The sequence below is a fragment of the Bison bison genome, unplaced genomic scaffold, assembly GCF_000754665.1.
Source record: "Bison bison bison isolate TAMUID 2011002044 unplaced genomic scaffold, Bison_UMD1.0 scf7180017864353, whole genome shotgun sequence".
NCBI classification, from domain to species: domain Eukaryota; kingdom Metazoa; phylum Chordata; class Mammalia; order Artiodactyla; family Bovidae; genus Bison; species Bison bison.
In genome coordinates, this window is record NW_011494925.1 from 6192328 (window position 1) to 6217315 (window position 24988).

Below are 24988 nucleotides of genomic sequence, written 5' to 3' on the forward strand. Positions count from 1 at the left end.
TCCAAAATCACTGCAGATGGTAACTGCAGCCATGAAATTAAAAGACGCTTGCTCCTTGGAAGAAAAGTTATGACTAACATAGACAGCATATTAAAAAGCAGACATTACTTTGCCAACAAAGGTCCATCTAGTCAAAGCTATAGTTTTTCCAGTAGTCATGTATGCGTGTGAGAGTTGGACTATAAAGAAAGCTGAGACCTGAAGAATTGATGCTTTTGAACTGTGGTGTTGGATAAGGCTCTTGAGAGTCCCTTAGACTGCAAGGGGATCCAACCAGTCCATCCTAAAGGAAATCAGTCCTGCATATTCATTGGAAGGACTGATCCTGAAGCTGAAACTCCAGCAGTTTGGCCACCTGATGCAAAGAACTGACTCACTGGAAAAGACCTTGATGCTGGGAAAGATTGAAGGCGGAAGGAGAAGGAGATGACAGAGGATGAGATGGTTGGATGGCATCACCAATGCGATGGACATGAGTGTGAGTAAGCTCTGGGAGTTGGTGATGGACAGAGAGGCCTGGCGTGCTGCAGTCCATGGGGTCACAAAGAGTCAGACACAACTGAGAGACTGAACTGAACTGACACATTCCATGCTTTCAGTATTTTCTCAGAATGATACAACTGCCGTCACATGCTAATTTTAGAATATTCTCAGCACCCCAGAAAGAAAGCTCATACCCAGTGGCAGTCACACTGATCCCCCACTCCCGGGAAACCACTAACCTACTTTCTGTCTCCATGTTTGCTCTTCTGGATGTTTTATGCAAATGCTATCATACAATAGATAGTCTTTTTTTGCTGGCCTCTTTCGGGAGCACAACATTTTCGAGGTTCATCTTTTCTGTGGACAAACAACACCTGCCTGTGTGGACAGAGCCCGACACTAACTCTTCCCCAGCTGACGTTCACCACGTCCGCGGCCTCACTCTGGGTTCTGGGGAGGAACGCCACTGTGAGCTCTCTCTGGCGAGATTCATGTGGACGTGTGCTCACTTCTCTCGACTTTCTCTCCCTGGGAGACTGTGCGCTAACATTCTGGGAACTTCTGCTGTTACAGCTGTTGAACTCCAGGACCACTGACGACGCCTTTCCCTTGGTGAGCTCTCTGCACCTCCCGGTCCCTCTCTCTGTCTCTCTATCTCCCTTTCTCTCTTTCTGTCTTTCTCTCTCTCTCTCTTCCTCTCTCTCTGTCTCCCTGTCTCTCACCCTCTGGACACTCAGCCCCTGCAGCTTGAGTCCTTGTCTGCACATCAGAAAGCTGGAGCAAGACCCTCCGCTTCGGCTGCACAGAGTCTGCAGGCGCACAGGATCACAAGTGTCAATTAACCCGAGTTAGCCCAAGTGTGTCCACAATGACCGAGGACAATGCGTGTTGTTTTATTTCCTAATCCTCCAAGGGTCCCAAGAACGGGCCCCAGTTTCAACGACCTGAGAGGCACTTGCCCCAGACCCAACTCGAAGCCTCTCGGTGACGCACGGGCTTTCATCCCCGACCTCTGTACATTCCTTCTGTGCGTAATCTGCTCCTAACAAGGTACCTGCTCTTGCTAATTCTTTTCTTCTGAAAAAAGCAGTGTAAAAGGAGTTGATGTTATACAATTCATGTTTGCAGGAAGAAAAATTACTTTCCAACAAGCAAAAGAAGAGAAATGTGGCAATTTGTAAAAAAAAAAAAAAAAAAGGTAGCTCCGTCTGAGACACAGTGATTTTGTAAAATCCGTTTTTTCACTCACAGCTTTGCAAAAGCAGCTCCTCCCCATGGGAGAAAGTTTTTACTGAGTCTTGCAGGTGAGTAAGATATTTAAAAAACCCGAATGAAGCTTTTGGCCAATACAACATGATAAATATAATAATACTTCTGAATGTTACAGATGAAAGCTGTTATGAGAGTAAATCCTAAGAGTTCGCATCACAAGGGAACTTTTTTCCTATTTCCTTAATGTCGTATCTATACGAGGTGATGGGTGTTCACTACACTTATTGTCATCTTCTCCCGATGTGTGTGAGTCAAATTATGTTGCTGCGCCTCACCCTTGTATAGCGCTCTGTATAGCGCTCTGTATATACATCTCAATAAAACTAGAAGAAAAAAGTGAGTTCTTTGGAAGGTGTTTCCTCTCCCCAAACGTGAATTGAGAAACTCCAGTTGAGTGTCAATAACAGAAACATAAATGCTAAACAGCTTGACTGCTCCAAACCTTAGAGCTTATATCTATTTATATATTATCCTTTCCCTTCAAAAGGACTGAGCCCAGTGGGGCCAGAGCTGAAGACAACAGAGGAAAACATACAGGCGGCAGGGGAGACTGGGATGAGCAGGAATCCTCATTCTCAGCAAAGCCTTTCGATAGGTTCAGAAATTAGCTGAGCTGCCTGACAGCTGGTTGATGACACGCAGATAAGGACAAATATGCCTGCGAGACCCAGATCCCATGTCTTCCAAACCTGTCTGGCCTGTCTCTAATGATATCTGCCTTGAAAGTTCTTTTTGCTACAGTGGCCAACACCTGGGCTCCAAACAACCGTCACCTGAGACAGCGCCTCTCCTGGGTCTCGGCCCCGTCCCCCGGGAGCCCTCTCAAGGCACCACATGGCTGGCCCAGGGTTTTGCAAAACAGCACCTTCCATCCCCAAGCGCGTCGAGTTTCTGTCCTTGAAGACGGTCCTCTCTGGTCAATTAGCATGAGCTCTGATATTGGCTGGTGTCAGAAATCTCGTAATAATGTCAGAAATCTCACAGAGTGTTAGCATCCTGCTGCTGCTGCTGCTAAGTCACTTCAGTCGTGTCTGACTCTGTGCAACCCCATAGACAGCAGCCCACCAGGCTTCCCTGTCCCTGGGATTCTCCAGGCAAGAACGCTGGAGTGGGTTGCCATTTCCTTCTCCAATGCATGAAAGGAAAAGGGAAAGTAAAGTCCCTCAGTCGTGCCCGACTCTTAGCGACCCCATGGACTGCAGCCTACCAGGATCCTCCATCCATGGGATTTTCCAGGCAAGAGTACTGGAGTGGGTTGCCATTGCCTTCTTTCTGTTAGCATCCTACAGCAAATCTTCTCATCACAAAGACCCAAAAGATTCCCCATACAATGTCCCACATTTGCTTTAAAAAAGCTGTAAGTAAAGTCATCTCAGAGATGCAGCACGAGATCATTGATGGAAGCAGGTGCTTTAGAATCAGGAATTCTGGCCCTGACCCTCAACTGCCATGAAGTCTTGGACAAGGCCCAGAATTTCTGTGAGCCTCAGTTTCTTCAGCTGAGAAATGGACAAATTCCCTAACTGGAACTTTACAGCCTGTTGTCCCCAGCATCAGAAATTATATATACAGTATGTATGTAGACAAGGCTTCCTCGGTGGTACAGTGGTAAGGAATCCACCTGCCAGTGCAGGAGATGCAAGAGACGCAGGTTCAATCCCTGGGTCAGGAAGAACCCCTGGAGAAGGCAATAAAAACCCACTCCAGTATTCTTGCTTAGAAATTTCCATGGACAGAGGAATCTGGTGGGCTACAGCCCATGTGGTCACAAAGAGTCAGACAAGATGAGTGGCTGAGCACACTAAACTATACAGACAAGGATGTCTGTATTTTGCTTTATGTTATTTTTATAATGCACATCAAAACTGGTAAGAACCAAGCTGCACAAGTCTGAGGTACTCTTTTCGCGAGAATCAGGGATAATTTCATAATCGACCACTTTTACATATTTTTCACTCACATGAAGTGAAAGGGAACACGCCACTGCCTCACTGAACATTAAGGATCAGGGCTTGGAAACTTCAAGTATTCATAAATACTTCCCAAGTCTTATAGTCGATTGCATGCAAAAACAGATGCAACACATATTTGGAAGTTCTCTGTCAAAGGAAATTTCCTTTAACTGTACTGAAAATGTTCCAATATGTGATTAAAATGTTTTTGCCATGTGCGTAGTCAAGCTCATCACTTTACAGCCTGTGGGCATGTTTAGGATGTCACAGAATGGAACCCCTGTCGTTATAACTTATGATGGATTATAGATAAACAATATGAGGTAGGTCTGCTCAGAGAGTTCTCTGCAAACGCCAGACTGTAAATCCTGATTTTTCACCCAGCTTCGCGGGTGGAAAATCCTGGTCACAGCTACTCAACTCGGCTCAGCGCTTGTACCAATCACAGCTGTAAACGATACGTCAGTGAACGTGTGGCTGTGTGCCAATAAAACTTTATTTGTGGACACTGACGTGTCACATAATTTCCACAAGAAATTTGATTCTTTCTTCTTTTGATTTTTTTTAATCCATTAAAAGAATTCTCAATAACTCCTTCTCAGCTTGTAGGGTATACAGACCCCAGCAGCCAACTGGATTGGCCGACCGCTGACCCAGAATAGTCTGATATGAAATCAGAGTCTCTGTAATGGTCTTATTTGCATGAATACAAAAATGTCCATCTGTAAACGGATTTCTTCAAGGGAAAAATGTTAAATTCTTATGGTAAATCCAAGTTACCCTTTCACAACCCAACAAGCAAAGCCCCCGTGCTGGCGGAGCGAGGTCTGGCTTGGACCTGCAGGGTCAGGGAGTGGAGACGCTGGAGTGGGTCCTGACTGGGGAGAAAGGGACCTGGGATGACGGAACGGGGCCTGAGAAGGGGTGCAGAGGAGGGGAGGGGGCTGAGGAGAGGCCGGCCCTCCCGCCTGCAGGGCCCCTTCCCCGCCCTGAAGCACTCGCCCAGCAGGCAGCTGTCCGCCCCGCAGAGCAGCACACCTGCCGCGCACGTGGACCGCGGGCCTGACGCCCCCGTGCGCACCTTCCGCAGGACAACGGAGGCCCGGCCTCATCCCGCGCAGGGCGCCTGTGTCCCTGCCGACGGGCCCTCGTCTCCCCTCAGGGGACACGGCTTCACCAGCTTCAGTGAGAGCGCAGCGGAGGAGCCAAAGCGGCTTAGCGCCCCGCCCCCGAACCCTGGGGGGGGCGGTCTGGAAAAGTCTCTGGAAGATGCGGGCAGGTGTGACCTGCATCCGTGCACCGTGTCTGTTCCCAAGACCAGCAAGAGGAAAGCTGCCTTTTTCATGGTGGGGGCTTGTGTCCGTCTAGTCAAGGCTATGGTTTTTCCTGCGATCATGTATGGATGTGAGAGTTGGACTGTGAAGAAAGCTGAGCGCCGAAGAATTGATGCTTTTGAACTGTGGTGTTGGAGAAGACTCTTGAGAGTCCCTTGGACTGCAAGGAGATCCAACCAGTCCATTCTAAAGGAGATCAGTCCTGGGTGTTCATTGGAAGGAACGATGCTAAAGCTGAAACTCCAGTACTTGGGCCACCTCATGTGAAGAGTTGACTCATTGGAAAAGACTCTGATGCTGGGAGGGATTGGGGGCAGGAGGAGAAGGGGATGACAGAGGATGAGATGGCTGGATGGCATCACCAACTCGATGGACATGAGTTTGAGTGAACTCCAGGAGCTGGTGATGGACAGGGAGGCCTGGCATGCTGCAATTCATGGGGTCGCAAAGAGTAGGACACAACTGAGCGACTGAACTGAACTGAACTGTGTGCAGCCATAATTTTCTGTTTACATTGCAAACAGTCAAGCTCGAGTGTCTTCATTACTGAAAGAGAGGCGAGTTGCTCCGCTGTTGGTAGTTCCGCTTATTCATTGGTGTAGATGGTGTTTGTGAGCCATTGAGTCACCTTCTGCCCCCGCAAGTCACTCAGCCTCACCAACGGTGAGAACAGCTGTCCACATCCAACTTCATATGAATATTCCTGATTATGGTCAATGAGGTTCACGCACTGGTCTGTGAGGTTCACACACTGGTCTATGAGGTTCCCTCACTGGTTTGTGAAGTTCACACACCACAACTGTGAGGTTCAAAATATAAAGAAGGAATACTATTCTCAACTAGGACCTGCCAATTGATTCCCACAGACAGAAATTAAAGTGTCAGAAGGGGTGCAGGTGGAATTCTGGGCTGATGAGTTCAATCTTAAAAGGATTCAGAATGGCTTACTCAAATTTAGCAGACTTGTAGCAGCCAAACTGCACCATCCCTGACAACCACCCCGGAGTGGGAGAATTTCTTTGAAGAGATCCGAAAAACAAAAGCCGCCCCAACGTGGACACCCATCTCTAAGTTTCAGTCTTATTGCCAATATAAGTTGAGACACTGGCTTTGGCGTGTGGCAGAGTTAAATTTTTTTATCTGTAATCCTGGTGTGGTCCTTGGAAACTAAGTTATTAAGCTACCCTCCTGAGAAAAAACTCAGAACACGCCTGTTCAGCAACAGGAAGGAGACTTCTCTCCACTCCATTTCAAAGGTGCCATGTTCTTCTCCGTGAAACTCTGCTTTGTCACATGGCTTCGTCCAGGGATTGTCGGCCAACTGCAATGAGAGTCGACACTCCCATGGACAGGGGCTGCCACGATGGACGCACTTCACCCAAATACTGGACAATAAGAGAAACTTCATGTTTGTCTTTTGCAAAATGACTTGTCACAGAGTGTCACCTTTCGGAGAGCATCTGCTGAGAGCCTAGCTACACTGTGAGTTCTTGCTGCAGGCAGGGACGCATGCAGCAGGTTGTGTTCAGAGAATGTGCGTAGTCGCTCAGTCCTGTCCAACTCCTTGTGACCCCATGACCGTAGCCCGCCACACTCTTCTGTCTGTGGGGATTCTCCAGGCAAGAATACTGAAGTGGGTTGCCATGCCCTCCTCCAGGGGATCTTCCCAACCCGGGGATGGAACCCAGGTCTCCTGCATTGCAGGCAGATTCTTTACCAGCTGAGCCACCAGGGAAGCCATCAGGGAATGTGGTCCCAGATAAACAAGAGGGGAGATGGCAAAGCAACACAGGAAGATGAGGCATCAAGGACTTCTTTTCTGAGCTGAGGTGTAACTGACACACAGTACCACAGATGTGCAACACGTTGATTCCATATTTGTATATGTTGCAAGCTCAAGACTTTGTCTAAGTAATATTCATCACCAAACGCGTCACAGACTTTTTTCTAGTAACAAGTTTTAAGACTTACTCTCTCAGCAGCATTCAAATATGCAACACAAATATACAACTATTAACTATAGTAATAATTAAACTGTCCTTAAATGTACACTTTTGAGATGTGTCTTCCCCGGGTCCTGAGACTGTACTTCCTGGACGGGCACCATGAACTCCTCTCTTGAGAACTGAAAGCACATGTTCCCCACAGTCCCCGTATGTGCCCCCTCCTGGGCTCACGGCACAGCCTCTCCTGGGGGCTGATGCACCTCGTGCTGATGACAGCTTCCCCGAAACCTCACCAAGAGACACTCCCTCTTCCCAGATCTGCTGTGAGCACAGCACATGCCCACCTGCATCCACAAGACCGTGACGGACCTTCTGTCCACCACATCCGGGGCGCCTACCCCCTGCAGCTTTGGTGGGCCACGCGCCTGCCTGGAGCCCGGGCCTAACTCAGCTCACCTGCCCACCATCTCCCCAACGGAGGACACCGGCCAGGCCCAGGTGCCCAGAGGTTGGGCAACCTGGGTGGCGTCCCAAGCCCGCAGAAGGTGGGCTGCACGTCCAGTCTGTGGAGACTTCGAGAAACGGACTGTTTCTAGTCAGACTGTTTCTAGTCACTGTCTCTAGTAGGATTGCAAAGAACAGACGACAGCGCAGAAAAACCTGGATTAGAGTGAGAAGACACAGTCCCTCTCTATTTGGCCAGTGGATTTTTGCATGGCCCTAAAATCTCTTCTCTCTCTCCATATAAATAGCTCCATTATGTCATCAGAAAAAAAGAGAAAATCTTTATGTCTCTCTCCTTTAGGTGACCCTTAAGGACCAGTAAGCCCATGAGGAAGGAAACCCGGTTCCAGCCCAGGCCCAGACCTTGGGAAACCCTGAGCATCACATGTCTGCTTCCTCACCTGCCAGCCAGGCTCCCCAGCCAGCCCCGCAGGATCCTCACATCACATGATTGCAGAGGCGATGCAGTGCTGCCCGGAGTGTGTCTGCTGTGATTAAAGGTGATGAGAATCAGCAGTGTCACAAAGGGCTCTGGAACCTACTGGTAAGGTTGTGCACACATGTGGGTGTGCACAGCTGTGTGTACACAAGCACGTTTGTATGCGTGTGTGTCTCTGTGTTTGCACATGTGTGCTGTGGTTCTTTAATGTTTATGCATGCATGTGTGTACACATGTGCGTGTGTGTACACTCGTGTGCATGTGTGTACACTTGTGTGCTTGTGTGTGCCTGTGTACATGTGTACACGTGTGCCTTTGTGCATGTGTGTGTGCGTGTGCGCATGTGCATGTGTGTGCACAGGTATCTGTGTGTGCACGTGTGCACACATGTATTTGTCCCGCAGAAGCGTGCAGGGGCTCCCATTTTGAAGACCAGTTCAGACGCCCTTCTCCGGCTGGTCAGCCTCAGTGTCTGACCCAGCTGTGGAATCACCTCAGTTTCCACACATCCACCGTCTGGGGATGCTTCCACCAGCAGTCCAAACCCCAGACACTCCCTTTGAGAAACCAGTAAGTTATGGTAAATCATACGATGACATTCAAATCCCTGTGAAGTCCAATCTTCAAGGAAGATTGCCTGTTACAACATGAAGTGAAAAGGCACAAAACCAAACTAACAAATGGTCTCTGCTGCACGTGAAATAGAAAAATAACAGAGAAAACACAGGAAAGTGGTTTGTTGGGAGATGAACAGTTTCTCTTATTTTCTTATGTCTCTCAATTTTTTTGTTTCTATGCAATGATCACACAATAACGTGTTATAAACAGAGAAAGAAGAAGGGCACCTTTGATGTGAGGGTGGAGAACGTGTGCAAGGCTGGGACTCGGGGTGGAAAGAAAGGCCGTGCCTCGGGGCAGTCCTCCGGGACTGTGCCCGGCCAAGCTCACTGTGATACCCGTTCTGACACGCATGTCAAGTGTGAGTCTGGACTCCGGGCCCTCCACTTGCAGTCCCTTGGGGAGCAAGGCCTGGGTGCCCTCAGGGGCCACACTGGCCCCGCCAACAACTAGACGGGCAGCCAGTGCCAGGCCCGAGCGCCAAGGATAGGCAGTAGCTTTGAGGCCTCGGGGACCTCAGCCAGTGGAGCCCATGGTGGATCCTAACTCCTGGCAGCCCTCTTGCCCCCATGGGGTCCCCATGCCCTTGCCCCAAGAGCCCTCCTAGGCCTCCCATCCCCAGGGTTCCCCCAAACCACCCTTTGTCCCCTATAAACCGTGGCACCCACCTCCCCCCAAAATGGCCCCAAGGGTCTTCATACCAACTCTGAAGGGTTCTTTATTCACCTCCACTCATGTTGATGACACTCCAAGTTTGGAACAAATGTGATCAACACACAGAAGTTTCCCCGGAGAGAAGAGTGCTTTTCTGCTGCAGGAAGGGCACACAGAGGGCGATGGGCAGAAAGCTGCGTTTGTGCTTAGTGAGCGCCTACTGTGTACCATCACTGTGCTGGGCTTGAAAAGATGAAAAAGACACAAGAGCCCATGCAGAGGCCAACACACACACACAGACACACACGAATCACATCAGCTCATAAGTGCCTCAAAGGAGGGAGTGTAGAGACCGAGCTCGGGCCTGGTGTGCACACAGGAGCCAGGCTCCTAACGGCATCACCCAGCTCCTTTTAAGTCAAACCTAAGTACAGAAAATGCAGATTGCTTCAAAGAGGATTTAACTTTTCAGGACAGACCATTTCCAAGCCCAGCCTTTCCCACCTCGTGGAATTGCCAGCTGGGTGCCCGGGGTTGGGCCTGCCCCAGACTCCAAAGAACAGGGCTGTGACTGAAGATTCGGGCACGTGAGCCTTGATCAGACACATAGGAGCACCTCTGTAGCCCCCGCGGAGCCCCAGGATCTCACAGCAAATCTGATTACTGAATGGCAGCACGTTCCGTGAGCGTGTAATATCAGAGCCCGTGCTGGGGGCGGGCAGGCACGTTTAATAACTCGTGCTCTCTTGGTTCCCCACCTGAAGGATTTCAAGAGACGATCAGGGAAAATAAAAACAGAATGGATGGTTGAGAAAGGCAAATTGGAGGGTCTGAACAAATTGAGTTATTCTAATAAGATGTCTCTTCCAGAGTTCTTTTCTTCATCAGGCGCAAACCTGACTGCTAATTAAGTTATTCCACTGGAAAGGAGAAAAGAATCACCTACAACTTTTTCTTTAAGAACCACTTTATAACCTTTGGTCCCTTGTTCCCGCTTTGGGCCACAGGGGTATAAACCTGTAATTAACAACTTCTTTATTGCCTCCTCAATAGTAATTGCCATGTATCGCCTTAGGTAGTGAGAATAAAATCCTTCCTACACTCTCCTCCCCACGCTCCGCCAGCCCCCTGGTTGTTATTCAGGTCTTGCCAAGATTTCACCTTCCACAAACCTGTGCTCACTGGGCAGCTCCTACACTCTGACCTCTCTGTGAGCGTCAATACGTCTGCTATAAGAAATCCCTCCCTGCAGAGCAGCCTGGAAAGAAACAGGGGAAACGGGGGAAAAACATACAGGCCGGGCTGAGATTAGCTTATCAATTATCATGAAACCGTCTGCAGCTTCAAAGGGCCGGGAGCCGGGCAAGCAGAGTTGATCGCGCCTGGAAGGGTCTGCAGTTGTCTCCTCATTGCCCAGATGTGGGGCCGCCCACTTGGAGCCGGGGGAGCCCGGACGTGAAGGCGGGGACCGGCGTCTCCCCAGGACTGAGTCGGCGGTCCTGGGTCAGATGGCGACAACACATGTGTGCCCACTTGGACCAGCGCTCCGCGGAGGACACAAGCATTCGTCTCCTCCCTGCGACCTCAGCTTTCCTGCTGGTCGGCAGGCAGCAAAGCGCTCATCACGGGCGGTGTCTCTGCAGTCCACGGGGCTTCAGGACGTCGGCTGGGCCGTCCCACGGGACTCGAGCCTCTGACCACACGTGGGAATACAGGCGACAGAAGCAACCCACTTAGAGGCCGAGCGCCAGTGACTGACATCACTTCCTGATTAGAATTCGGGGGACTTTTCTGAGTTTTGCTTATTTTGGGCTTTTTCCAGTGGGATGATTGAGACTTTGATTTGATCCACAGTATCTTAGAACCCACCAGAACAATGGAAAATGAATGTAATGTTTATCGATACAGAGAAAAGTCCTCTGGCTAGAGAGATACCAAATAAAATCCAATTAAGTTCTCCTGTGGTCACAGGTCTGGTTAATGAACAACCCTCGCTGTGCTGAGCAGCGAGTGAGCGGCCCCAGCCTCTGCGCCTCCGGCCCCCTGCTCTGCGGGCCAGCCGTCCACGCTGAGCACAGCCTGGCCCGCACCCAGTCAGGACCGGTCTGAACGCCATGGACACGGGACTCCAGGGCAGCAGGCCCCGCGCCCCCGCATCCTGAGGGGTGGGGGATGGTTTCAGTGGGGGAACCTCCATCCTCCCGGCAGAGAGCAGCCGGCACTGCCCCTCTTCATCTTCAGGCTCACAGACGTGAATTCCCAAATTACTGTTTTTCAGAGCACAGCCTCTCAGCGAGGCCTACATATTTTTATTCCATCACTTGTTTCCAACCTCTAAACTTACTGTATGTGTTAGTGTAGCCGGCATAAATTAAATATATATTAGTAGAACCTTCCTTTCTCATTTTATTGATATTTTTGAGTTAGAGGGAAGGATCTCTGCCTATGGTAAAGAAAAGGAACACAATTATGTCCCAAAACTGAGAAAGGATAAAGCAATATTCTTTTTAAGATCACCCATAATCCCAACAAGATTCCCAGGTTGTTCACTGGTAAGAAATCCACCTGCCAATGTAGAAGCCTCCGGTTTGATCCTTGCTTTGGGAAGATCCCCTGAAGAAGGAAATGGCTACCCACTCCAGTATTCTTGCCTGGAGAATCCCGTGGATAGAGGAGCCTGGAGGGCTACAGTTCACGGGGTTGCAAAAGAGTCAGAGTCAACTTAGCAACTAAACAACAAATAATCCCAACATCCAGGGGCAAGCCATGTAATACTTTGTCATATTTCAATTGTCCTTCCATTTTTTTACATTATAAAGTCATAAGGTTCTTATCATTTTAATTCTACTTAAGAAAAAAAAAAACTTTCTCGAAGTTACAGTTTCCCGTGTCCTTGAAAACTCTACAGACTACTTTAAAGACTATACAGCAGTCTGTCTTCTAGAAAGTGGTGGGTGCAGCCACTAAGCACTGCCTCTCACAAGGCGCAGCAGGGTGGCTGCCTTCCGAGCCTTTCTGTGACCTGAAGGGAGGTCTTCACAAGGACCCAGTGGTCCCCGTGTTACACACAGAGAATCACAGAGCAAAGATATCTGGTTCAGGGTCTCACAGAGAAACCAAGATGCCTGCCAGAGCTCACGGTTCCCATGCCAGCCTATACCCTCCAGCCTGAATGCAAAGTCGGCTTCACCCTTGCAGTCTATTTAAACATCGGAATAATTGTTTCCAGTTTTTCACTGTACAGACGTCACTTTAATGTATCCAACTTCTTATGCTCAGCTGCTTTTGCAGAACCCTAATCCAATGGTGACTGTGTGTGTGTGCTCAGTCGTTCAGTCTTATCCGACTCTGTGCAACTCCAGGACTATAGCCCGCCAGCCTCCTCTGTCCATGGGATTCTCCAGGCAAGGATACTGGAGTGGGTAGCCATTCCCTTCTCCAGGGGATCTTCCTGACCCAGGGATCGAACCCATGTCTCCTGCACTGGCAAGCATAGTCTTTACCATCTGAGCCACCACCAGGGGATCCAACTTCTTCCCACCACCCAAAATGTATCCAGAGCCACGGAGATGGAGCCAAGCTGCTTTGTTTTATTTCCTCTCTTATTTCCCATTGCAACAGTGAACCGCAGTGCAGGGGATGGGACCAAGGTGGGAGAGAGAGAAACAGGAGGAAAGAACCTAGATGGTCTGTAAAACAAAGACCCACAAGAACAAATAAACAAACAACGGGGTCCTTGAACTGACCGAGGCTGTGACCTGGGCATCGGGGGAAAGCAGACTGGCCTTGTGCGAGCTGTGAATTAACTGCCTTGCTGTCGCTGGACACCAGGCCCATGAGGGAGCAGAGCCATCTGGACTTCGGGGAGGCTGGGCCATTGCAGGGACCTCCTGCCCCCGCCGGCCTGGGGGCCACCATCAGAGCCACAGCTGGCAGAGACCCACTCGGACAAAGCAGCCTCACCCTCAAATATCTCTCACCCAGGATCTCGGAAGGGCCGACTAACAGGAGCGACATCAAGAGCGGACGCTGCTCCGGGAAACCACATGGAGCCACGTGTCGCGAGGCCACCGTCACCAGGCGGCCCCTCACGGCCAGTGTCCACCTCCTCAGAGCCACAGCTTGATGGCTACCTGCGTACCTCCGTGTTGGCCTCTCAGGAAACGGTGTCCAAACGAGCGGATCCCCTCATACTTTAAAGACAAAGACAGGGCAGCACGGAGCCGTGCCTGCATTCTCTGAACGGACGTGCTGAGCGTCCTCCTCTGACCTGGTGGCCAGCTGCCGTCTCCCTAACCCAAAGCACGAAAAATGCTTACAAACCAAAGCACAGGCCCCTCTTTAGCAATGACATTTTCTGCCACCCGTTAATGAGCCAAACTGCTAGTCCGGACATGCTAGAGAAGGAGCAAGTGCCAAGTGGAGAGACGCCGGGCTTTTATGTTGCCTCTCTGAGATAAAGCAAAATGATACGTAATCTTGAATTATGTCATGATGCAGAATGCTGTGGTTTCCTGGAAATACGGGGCTAATCATTTATTCACTTAGGAATCAACTAGAGCATCAGTTGTCAGATTAAACTCCTTTAACGTTCCCAGTCTCCCTCGCAGGGTGTTAACACTCTAAGTATACTGAGGCCTTTGTGTATATTTAAGCAGGAGAGAGGAGAAGGCTTTCTCGTGTGCCAAACGGAAAGGGAAAACAAAAGTATCCTTTGCTGCTGTTGGGAGGCCGACACTTGGTGAGTTGCCACAGCGGCTCAGAAGCACACTCAGCCACATGTGTGTCCAACGGCAAGGCCGTCAGCTGCCCGGACAGCCAAATGGAGGCGGATGCCGGCGGGGCGCCGTGGCCTCCTCGGCCCGTTCTCCCCGAGTCCACCCCCAAGGCCCGTAAATTGTCGCGTCCACCTCTCCAAACCCCCCGCCTTCTTCTCACTCAGTAAACTGTAAACGCGCGCCCTCGGTGAGCTTTGTTGCTTCAAAAACAACTAATCTTCGCCCAGTTTTGTCTTGAAATATTTCATCTAAAAACTATAAAAGATCACACTACTTATTTTTGGCAGAAATGTCATACAATTTTGTATCACTCCACATCCAGTAGCTATGTGCACACAGCTGTTTTTCGTGGCTTCACAGGAATTTGCATCACGTGAGAACCAAGCATTTTTCCTTTTCTGTCTCCAGTGACTTGGTGTGTCCATGTCCTGAGGATCTTCTAGAAGCCATGCGAGCAGGAGAGATGAGCACACCAATTTGCACATCGCCAGCTGCCCAAGTGGAGCTGGGGGGATGAGGCGTATATCAATTTTGATTCCGTGATTTAGTATAAGCTCAAGAATTGTGGATAAAAAAAGAATTGTGGATAAAGATTTCAACTTAAATATATATATATATATATATCTGAAGCAGCTAGAAATATTCAGAAATTCTGTACACTTCTTTCCTTGCATATTTAGCTTGGTATTCTTAAAACTTTCTGGTATCCATCATGTTTTCCCTAGATAACTGTAAAGAAAGAATTTTGTTCAAGGTTTGTGAACCTTTTGAGGGAAGCCTGGCTATGTTTCTCCCATCTGTGTGGGTAGTGCCATAAAAGTTCCTTTTTTATTCAGATTTCCCTAGGATAAACCAAAGTTCTGAAGCCACTGGCAAAGAAACAGGAACAGATGTCACCTGCCATAAGGAGTCAGCATTAGAAACAAGTTGTCTCTAAGACTTTTTAATATAACTAATAATTCACACTTGCTGAGAGCAATTGGGTTAAAACAGTCATTATACATAACACACAGAGGAAAGGCCCGGGTATTAAGGCTTAGTTGGTAGACCATCCTAGAAAGTTAATAGACAATGAATTTTAGCAAATTCTGGGAGATAGTGAAGGACAGGGAAGCCTGGTGTGCTATAGTCCATGGGGTCACAAAGTGTCCAACATGACTTAGCAACTGAACATCAACAAAAAAGTTCTAGCATATAGAACAGGACGTGTATCCATCAAAGTAACGGTGAATATTCAGATGTATTTACCAACGTATCACCAATGACCAAATACTGGAGTTTCTGTTTTTAATCAGGGGTCACTGACATCACGGGGACAGTCACATGGAAAGGAGGTCTGAGTCTGGAAAAGTGATAAATGTTCTCTTTGTGGATATTACGTTCCCGCCTGGAGCTAAAAGTTAATATCATTGGATGTGCTAAGCATTCCCAATAGTGAAATTTAAATCAAAACCCACTGAGTAGGGAACCAGAGTGTCAGAGAGAGAAACCAATTTTCTCAGTATTAGAAGATCCCTGTTCCTTAATGTTTGTTATCTGAGCATGTCTCACTTCCACAAAAATACCACACTGAATGTTATATATAAGATATGACTGTATTCACAATAGCCAAGACATGGAAACAGCCCAAGTGTCCATTGACAGAGGAATGGATAAAGAAGAGGTGGTACATACATACAATGGAATACTACTCAGCCATAGAAAGAGTGAAATAGGGACATCTGCGGCCACACTGAGAGACCTAGAGGTTATCATACTAAGTGAAATCAGTCAGAGACAGGTACCATACAACGCCACTCACACGTGGAATCTGAAATATAGCACAGATGAGCTCGTCTGTAAAACAGAAGCAGACTCACAGAGAGAGCAGCCAGTGGTCGCCAGAGTCGGGGGTGGGGAGGGCAGATTGGGCGTCTAGGGTTAGCAGATGCAAGCTGGCACATGGAGAATGGTTAGCAGATGCAAGCTGGCACATGGAGAATGGACAAACGACAAGGGGGGCCCCACTGTATGGTACCAGGAATTGCATTCAATATTCTGTGATAAACCATCCTGGAAAAAAACATGAAAAAATATACATTTGTATAATTGAGTCAGGCTTCCTCATGGCTCAGATGGTAAAGAATCCGCCTGCAGTGCAGGAGACCAGGGTTCGATCCCTGGGTCAGGAAGATCTGCTGGAGAAGGGAATGGCAACCCACTCCAGTACTCTTGCTTGGAGAATCCCATGGACAGAGGAGCCTGGTGGACTACAGTCCAGGGGATCACAAAGAGTTGGACACGACTGAGCAACTAACACTTTCGCTTATAACCACGGAAGCTCCCACTTGTAACTCGTGGCAGAAGGGCTCGAAACCGTCATTCAGGAGACTGGGTTCTGGGTCTTCCACCTGAAGCCAGCCCCAGACCTTGGCATGCCCACCGAGCGGGCGGCAGTTCCCTTGTCTGTGAAATGAGAACGACTGCGTAAAGGGTGAAGCCCTCACAGGCCCAGCCCCACGCAGTCACTGTGCCGGGGTGTCCAGGGCTGCCCAGCCCCTGATGGGGTCCTCCGGGGCCTCCAGTCTGAGGACGCTCCCATGGCCTTGCTTTCGGTCGGAGTCAGTTCTCACCCAGCTACTGCTGGGGGCGCCCCTGAAGCGTCTCTTCCCCGAGTTCACACACTATTATCAGAGGCTCTTGTTTTCGCTTTTAAGGTTAAAAAGCCCTTAGGTTTCAAATAAAATAATACCTAAAGAAATAATTTCAGTAATAAGCAGGGCATAAAGTAGCATTTTCAGTTCAATTCAACAAACGTCATGGAGCACTGTCTCTACAGTGATATGAATGCTTCAGGAGCTGATAAGGGAGGCTCACGCTTTCTCCCCACAGGGAGTTTGCGGTTTAGCGAACAGCAGTGGGGGTGGGGAGGCCAAGATAACACAGACGCAGAAGGCGGAGGAACAGAACAGCCAGAGAACTCAGAGGCTGCTGGTCAGTCGGAAAACGCAGGAAGTGTGGACGGGGCTCCGCACTTGAGAGGGGGCCTGAGAGCCGGACAGGAGTTATGCCCGGAACACTCTGAGCCGCAGCAGCCCCATAGGAAGATGCAACTGATGGGAGGAACAGCAAAAAGCCTCCGAAATCAAAAATGAATGAAAAGTGCAGAAAATAAAATTTTGTTCAGACATTCACCTCATCAAAAGTACCCCCCTCAGGCTTCCGCCCAAAGCACTGACTCAGAAACTGACGTGCTTCCACGTGAGCAGTTTCCTCAAAGAATTGCCAAAGAAGCCCAGGTGTGTTCTGCTTTCTTGGTTATTCCATGCGGAAGGGTGGCGGCTCCAGGGCACCATCCCAGGAGCTCACTCCCTGCAGTGAAACCCTCAGTTCTGTATGTTACACACACGAAACCTATCTCTAGCCTCCAGCGGAACACAAGTTATCCACACTGCATCCATCAGTGCTAAATGGTACACAACTTGTAAATTTTGGGGAATTGTGCAAATCTTGGGCCTCTTTGTGAGCACTCTTAAAAGGTCCTCCATTAATCTCCCAGGTCCTAATCAGGAGGATTCCAGGGGCAACACCACTGTTTGTAGCAGGAATCCTGGAGCTTCGTCATAAAAGGTGGCTGGTTTAGAATTCAGCTCAAATTCCGAAAACATGTGTCTACACTGAGTAACAAAGACAAGCAAGGAAAACTAACGGCCCGCATGCAAAGTGATAAAGGGGCTTGTACCTCTCGAGTGGAAAAGGTTCCAAAGTATTTTCCCTGTAATTTGCATTGTAGTTTGTAAGATTTATCGGTTCTCATTCAAGTCACCAAAAATACAACGGAGAATTTTATATTAATTGGAACATTAATAATGCATTTCTAAGCTAAATGATGTCCTTGGGATTTCAAAGGAAATCTCAGAAATGCGTGGCTGAAGTGCTCCGTGCCACCAGACAGGCTGAGCCCCTCATCAGGTATTCATTTGAATGGATTTTTCCTTCAGCGCGTCCACAGGCACTCGGTAAATTGGCGGATAAAGCAAATGTATTCGTGTAAACTCGTTTGATTAGCACCTCCTGCCCTTCCAAATGAGGGAATAACATTCTGGGATTCTCTCACAGAGGCTATTTCAGTTGGCTGTATTCAATATGCACTGCATCCCTTAAAGGCTACAGTTTTATTAAAAGCCTAACAATTACATAACCAAGAACATTCCACAAATGAGAAGGAATCATTAGAGTTTCCTTCTTCTCAGAGGTTGTAAATCCCTGGAACTTTATCCAAAAAGGGATGGAATAACAATGGTGCCAGCTCTTCAAGGGCTAGAAAATAGCCCCTGATCACAGATCCCTCGAAGCACCTCTAACTCTCTGCTGGAACCTGACACTCATGTTACTAAGAGGGGAAACCCGGGAGTGAGGCAGTGTCCTTCAGCAGGGACGGGCGCCAGCTCCCGTGTCCACGTGGGCAACCACAGGAGCCTCGAGGGAATGACCACAGCAAACCACCAGGATGGGGCAACCTCCTCATCACAACGTAGAACGGAGACCCTGGACAGAAGGAAGGCAGACTCCAAGAGTCACCACGTTTAGTCCAAAACCACAAAACCAGACAGACCGTTAGAAGTCGGGACAGCGCTTACCCTTCAGGAGGAAGAAGGTCACAACCAAGCTGTGTGAGACCCTGAGGTCCCCTTCTCTGTCTCGGCAGTAATTAAGTGGATCTCAGTTCCTGGACAATTTGCTAAACTGCGTTTTACATTTTGCTCACTTCTCTGTATGCACGTTATTCTTCACTTGAAAAAAAATACTGCAAATAGAAACAAAAACCCTGCAAGGTGGTGAACCCCAAAAGGACAGCAATTCTCTCTGCCCATGGTCCCTGCGCACCCAGCCCCTCCAGACCCAGCTAGGGGTGGGGGGGGCGGCAGGCCACCCGGGGACCAGAAATTCCCTCGTGGGATGGGACTGTGTGATCAGGATTATCTGCCCTGCGGTCGACCCTGTCATCTTCTTTCTCTGCTTTCTTCAGCGTCTGATACTCTGCTGCTGCTAAGCTGCTAAGTCACTTCAGTCATGTCCAACTCTGTGCAGACCCCATAGACGGCAGCCCACAAGGCTCCCCCATCCCTGGGATTCTCCAGGCAAGAACAGTGGAGTGGGTTGCCATTTCCTTCTCCAATGCATGAAAGTGAAAAGTGAAAGTGGAGTCGCTCAGTTGTGTCCGACTCTTCCCAACCCCATGGACTGCAGCCCACCAGGCTCCTCTGTCCATGGGGTTTTCCAGGCAAGAGTATGAGTTGGTAAAAACAAGTATTCATCTTACCCTGTTATTTACAAAATCTAAGTAACAGCCTCGGTTGCTTTAAATATACAAAGAGTGAGAGAATAAACACCAGTATTGCTCATATTCAGGAACTTCCTGGCTCACTCAACTTCAGTCTACCTGAATGACCGATTCTCAGAGCGTTAGAAAACTGCAGGACAGACTTTACGCCTTGCACCTGGGGGGGCATGTGTTAACACTGCTGTGTGACAAAGCCCTGCTGGTGGACGGCACCCAGCCAGCCTGCTCTGGGGGACAGACCGACAGTAGCCTGCAGGCTAGGACTCGTCTCTGCAGAGAACTGCTTTCTTCCTATTCTATTGCTTAGTCACACTAATATATCTAACCAGAGACATCATATAAACACCTCCAAAAATGCTAAAAAGCCCTCTGACAAATTCACCCTCATTCTTAATGCACTCAATGAAATATGCATGGGTGGTTATTTTCACGATATAATTAAATGCATCTTAATCCAAATGCCGACATCATGCTTTTTTAATAAAATTTTATGTATTTGAGGTATGACACGTAATGTTTCAATATACATATACATTGTGAAATGATCATTACAGTTGAGCTAATTTACATGCATCACCTCACATAATTAGCACTGTGTGTGTGTATGTGTGTGTGTGTGTGGTGAAAGCACTTAAGATCTACACTCTTAGAAAATGTCAAAGACGGTATTATGAACTACACTGATATGCTATACATTACCCTCCAGAATTTACCCATCCCATGTAACACAAACTCTACTTTTGACCAGCATCTCCTCAATCCCCTTCCTCGTACCCCGGGTAGCCAATGTTCTGTTTCTATGAGTTTGACTTTCTTAGATCCCATGCATAAGGAGATCACACAGTATTTTCCTTCTGTATCTGGCTTATTTCACTGAGCATATTCACAAGAGCCACGATATGGAAACAACCTACACATCCATCGGTGGAGGAATGGATAAAGAAACCATGAAAGATGGATGATAGGGAGGTAGGCAGATAGATTGGAAGAAGAGAATACTATTTATCTGAAACACAGAAGGCAATCCTGCTGGTTTTGCCCACAGGGATGAACCAGGAGAACCTTATACTAGGTAAGCAGTTAGAGCCTTGTTTTGTCACAAGGGTAGACAGTGGTGACTTTAGGAAGCTCGAGTGAGGACTGAGTAGGAGAGTGACGGCAAAATCACCTTGCACAGTGGTTTCCAAACGCAAGCTGCTGTGATCAGTCCCCACCATAACGCACTGCTCCCAGAGGGAAGAAGACGGGCTCCGCCCAGCCCGTCCAGCTGTGACCCCGTGTGCTTCTGATCAAACTGCCCGTTTACACCTCACTTCTCAGGTACAGCTTTGACCTGGGCTCTGGCTCTTCTCAAAAGGCACTACTACTTTAAGAAATCACATGAAAGTCACAAGAAAGAAAATGGTGGTGATGGGAGGGAGTCGCAGGGACGGGGACTGTGCTGTGTCTTACTGGAAGCAAGACAGTTATCCGGTTCCAAGGTTTCATGCTGTCTTCTTGATCCACATCCACGCTTTTAATATTTAAGAAAAACTAGAATAAGAAATGCCCACCTGCTCATGAGTGGATGCTGGTACATCCACAGGACAGAGTATTCTTCAGCAAAAACTAAAAAGGAGTGAAGTGCCAAATAGATGAACTCTGAAAGCACTGTGCTGAGTAAAAGTCAGCCACAAGAATCACACAGGACACAGTTCCGTTTCTGTGAACTGCCCACAGCCGGCCGATCTACAGACTGGGAGGTTGGGGGTGATGGGATGTGACCCCGAAAGGGCACAGGGTCTCTCTTGGAGGGACAAGAATGTTCTAAACTCAAGTGCTGACAGTTGCACACACCTGAGAATGAGCTAAAACCACAGCAATGAACACCCTCAGGTTGAACGGTGTGCCGTGTGAACTACATCTCAATAAAGCTGTTATTGAAATAAATAACAGCTTTTTTTTCCTTTCCAGCCTCATTGGGGTGACCATTATCACCTGATCTATGTGTCTGGACTGTGTGACAAACGTGTTTTTCTCATGCATTATACATGTAACTTAAAACAGTGCCCACGGGCACCTGGGCGGAGGGCACGTCCCTCCATCACCGGGGGCAAGAGCTCTGCAAATTAACAGTTCAGTGAAGCGGGTAATGGGTCTTCTGCAGGCACCGAACCCCTGTGGGGCGTGGGGTTCCCGTGTGAGCGGGTTACTTGCAGCCCAGGCAGTATGGTCAGGGCCCTAAGCTCCTCAGGGGCGGGGGCTCTGCGGGGACACCCAGAGCCTGCGGCCTGCACGCGTCTCCACAGCACGCTCTGCAAACGTGTGTGACAACAGCTTCTGCACGTGCCCCGCGTGCTCAGCACACGTGTCACAGTACATGTGAGCACACATGTACTACACACGTGTCTCTTGCCAGGAGGTAGGACCTCTCAGTTTTTGCCCACAGCCTCTCTTCCCGGAGACCACACGCATTCGAGGTCTACAGGTCTGGGCGGTTTGTGAGATCGTGTCCACGGCCCCATCCTTGGGCAGAAGTTGGCTTTGGTCTCTCAGGACCTTCCATGCTGGAGTGTTTTCTGGGAAGAGCCCTTTGTGAAAGTAGGGGGCGGTCCTGGGAGCAGCCCCTCCCTACAGACAGCAGCTGGGGCCTCTCAGGTCTGGGGGTTCCCGGCACACATAGAGGAAACACACCAGCATCTGGGAGACAGGACACAGGACCTGCCAAGAGCTCCTGGAAATCTGGGACTCAGGATCCTGGCCACTGTCTTCTCAGGCGGGCAGCGGGGTGCTCAGCCCCCCAGGACAGGAGCCCCGAGTCACCCCAAAGCCAGACTTTCTCTTCCTCCTCCCACAGGATTCCCAGGGTCTGACCTGACCCTAGGTAAGCCCAGAGCTCTGAAAATCAAATCCACACTTGAAAAGCAACAAGGACCTGTGGCAAATTCAAGCTAAGCATGTTGGCCAGTACCCCAGGCCCCAGACTTCAGTAAGACGAACAAGCACCCTCTGGAGCTGTGTGTCCATCAGATCTCTGGCCACTTCACAATAGCTGCCTAGGTCAGCGGGCTGTACAGGGTCTAAACTCAGCAGGCAAGCCCCTTCCATGCCCACCCACTCTCCTTTGTCATATGTGGTGCAAACCATCCACAATCAGCCACCATCAGGGCTGGCTGACCGTCCGGGATGCGGACCATCCATAGGGATAGCACCCGCGTGGGGACGCTGCGGGTATGGAGACATCTCAGCTCTCCCCCAAGTCAGGACTCTCTCCCTGGAGCCCAAACGCCCCTCTGCCCACATCCGAGGACCCAGCCCTACAGAGCTGTGTGTCTGTCTACACACATTGGTTAGACCGGTTATCAAGCGGTCACATAGCTGGTTCTGAAAACCTTATCCTAGAGAAGCTGGTTTATTTCAGGATTTCAAACATTTCAGTACAGTCTTTCCTCTACTTTTTTGTACCCTAATATATCAGCCAGCATAGAAATAAAGTTACTACAAACAGCTGGCCTAAATTACTCTCCCAGCCCCTCTGTGAACACTTTCTGTGGGTTGCAGAATATGCATATTTTCTACGCCCCACATTTGGCTGATAGATGTTGTTGCAGGCGCTGGGTAGTATGGTTAAAAATGTTTCTCTTTCATTTCTGAGTCTTTAATTTTATGTTTGAGCTCTGCATAAAAATAGCTTATAATTGCTTTTTGACAGTAATAAGCCTAAGATTGTGACTCAAAATTTTGAGATATTATGTTCTTTTGTAATTGTATTCAATGAATACATAGTTCAATATGGAACTTAAAAAGAATTCCAGCTTGTGCAGTTCCTATATTCCACTGACACATTAAAGTCACAGTGAAAGTGGGCCAATCAGGGGGCCTGACTGGGGTCCACACCTACTTTCTAAGGACGCTCACCTCCACTGGCAGAAGGGTTTTCTTGCAGAAGCTGTGAGTGGAGAAGGAGAACCTTTAGAACCTTCCACCCGCTTTCCGGACACCTGCCTGCACTGCGTCCGAGCACCACAGATAGAGCCGCAACGTGAAGAACTTTAAGTCTCTGATTTTCCCTAAAAGACAATGTGCGGAAATTTCTCACATTGCATAGAGAATTGTTTAATATGAATAAAATATGGTCAGAGAATATGGTCACTGAACACAGTGACAGATTCTCTTTTCTTGGGCTCCAAAGTCACTGCAGACAGTGACTACAGTCATGAAATTAAAAGACGCTTGCTCCTTGGAAGGAAAGCTATGACAAACCTAGACAGCATATTAAAATGCAGAGACATCACTTTGCCAACAAAGATCCATGTAGTCAAATCTATGGCTTTTTCAGTAGTCGTGTATGGATGCGATTGTAGGACCATAAAGAAGGCTAAGTGCTAAAGAATTGATGCCTTTGAACTGTGGTGCTGGGGAAGACTTTTGAGAGTTCCTTGGACAAGATCAAACCAGTCAATCCAAAAAGAAATCAACCCTGAATATTCACTGAAGGGACTGATGCTGAAGCTGAAGCTCCAATACACTGGCCACCTGATGCGAAGAGCCAAATCACTGGAAAAGACCCTGATGCTGGGAAAGATTAAGGGCAGAATGAGAAGGAGGCAACAAAAGACACGATGGTTGGACGGCACCACTGACTCAACAGACATGAGTCTGAGCATACTCTGGGAGATGGTAAAGTACGGGGGAGCCTGGCGTGCTGCAGTCCATGGGGTCACAGAGAGTCAGACACAACTTAGCAACTAAATAACAACAACAGAAATTAAAAGCTAGAAACACACAATGCTTTCATCGCACGAATTGAGACTGATACTCCTTTAAGCAATGAAGACATTACCCAAGGATGGGGTGAGCTGCTGAAAACTGACGAAAGAACTCAAACAATGATCTAGAAACACGAGAATAAAGTCTATAAAGAGTGTCCCACAGCCACCGATTCTGTGTAGAGTGTTCATTTATTTTTTGGTTTTCAAGCTTCTTCAATAAAACACAGGTGCACAAATGTCCCCCGTTTACATTTCAATTAATGGCTTCTGCCAGGCTGGGGGGTGGGTGGGGCGCAGAGGGGTGCGGGTGGGAGGGTATGGGATTCAGAAAGCCCCCAGAATTTAGAACCTGTCACTCTCACATGTATTAAAGTCACATCACTACCATTTTCCTCAGTAGCGAGAAAAACCCAGAATAGTTTTCAGACACAGAGACTATCATCCAAAAGTAAGGAGAGAGAGGTGGCAATAACACGGAAGTAAAACGCAACTAAATGATGTTTCTCAAGGTCAGTGTCTCCATGGTGACGGCGGGTCCTCCGCAGACAGATGTCTCAGAGCCTCAGGCTCTGTCCGCATTCCAGACCAGGCCAGAGAAGCAGGGCCCTGCCACCATCATCATGTTCATCACGAACTGAGGCGAGCAGCCAAAATTTTCCTTCCTAAGCTTCAAAAGTGACGGAGTGAATATTTTCGTGTTCAAAATAGAAAACAGTTAATGAGAAACACAATTCACTTCCAATAAATTACATATTTTTAAACACTATGAATGCATGAAACGAGATAATATGGGCAGAGAGCAGAGCCCTGGGGTGGCAACTGTGGTGAGGATGGTGGGGTGACAGCCACGCCCACCTTGGGGCCTGCGGAGACCCCGGATGTGGCCACGCTGGGGTCCCGGTCTAGGGCCTCCGTTTAGAGGCAGGTGCCCTGG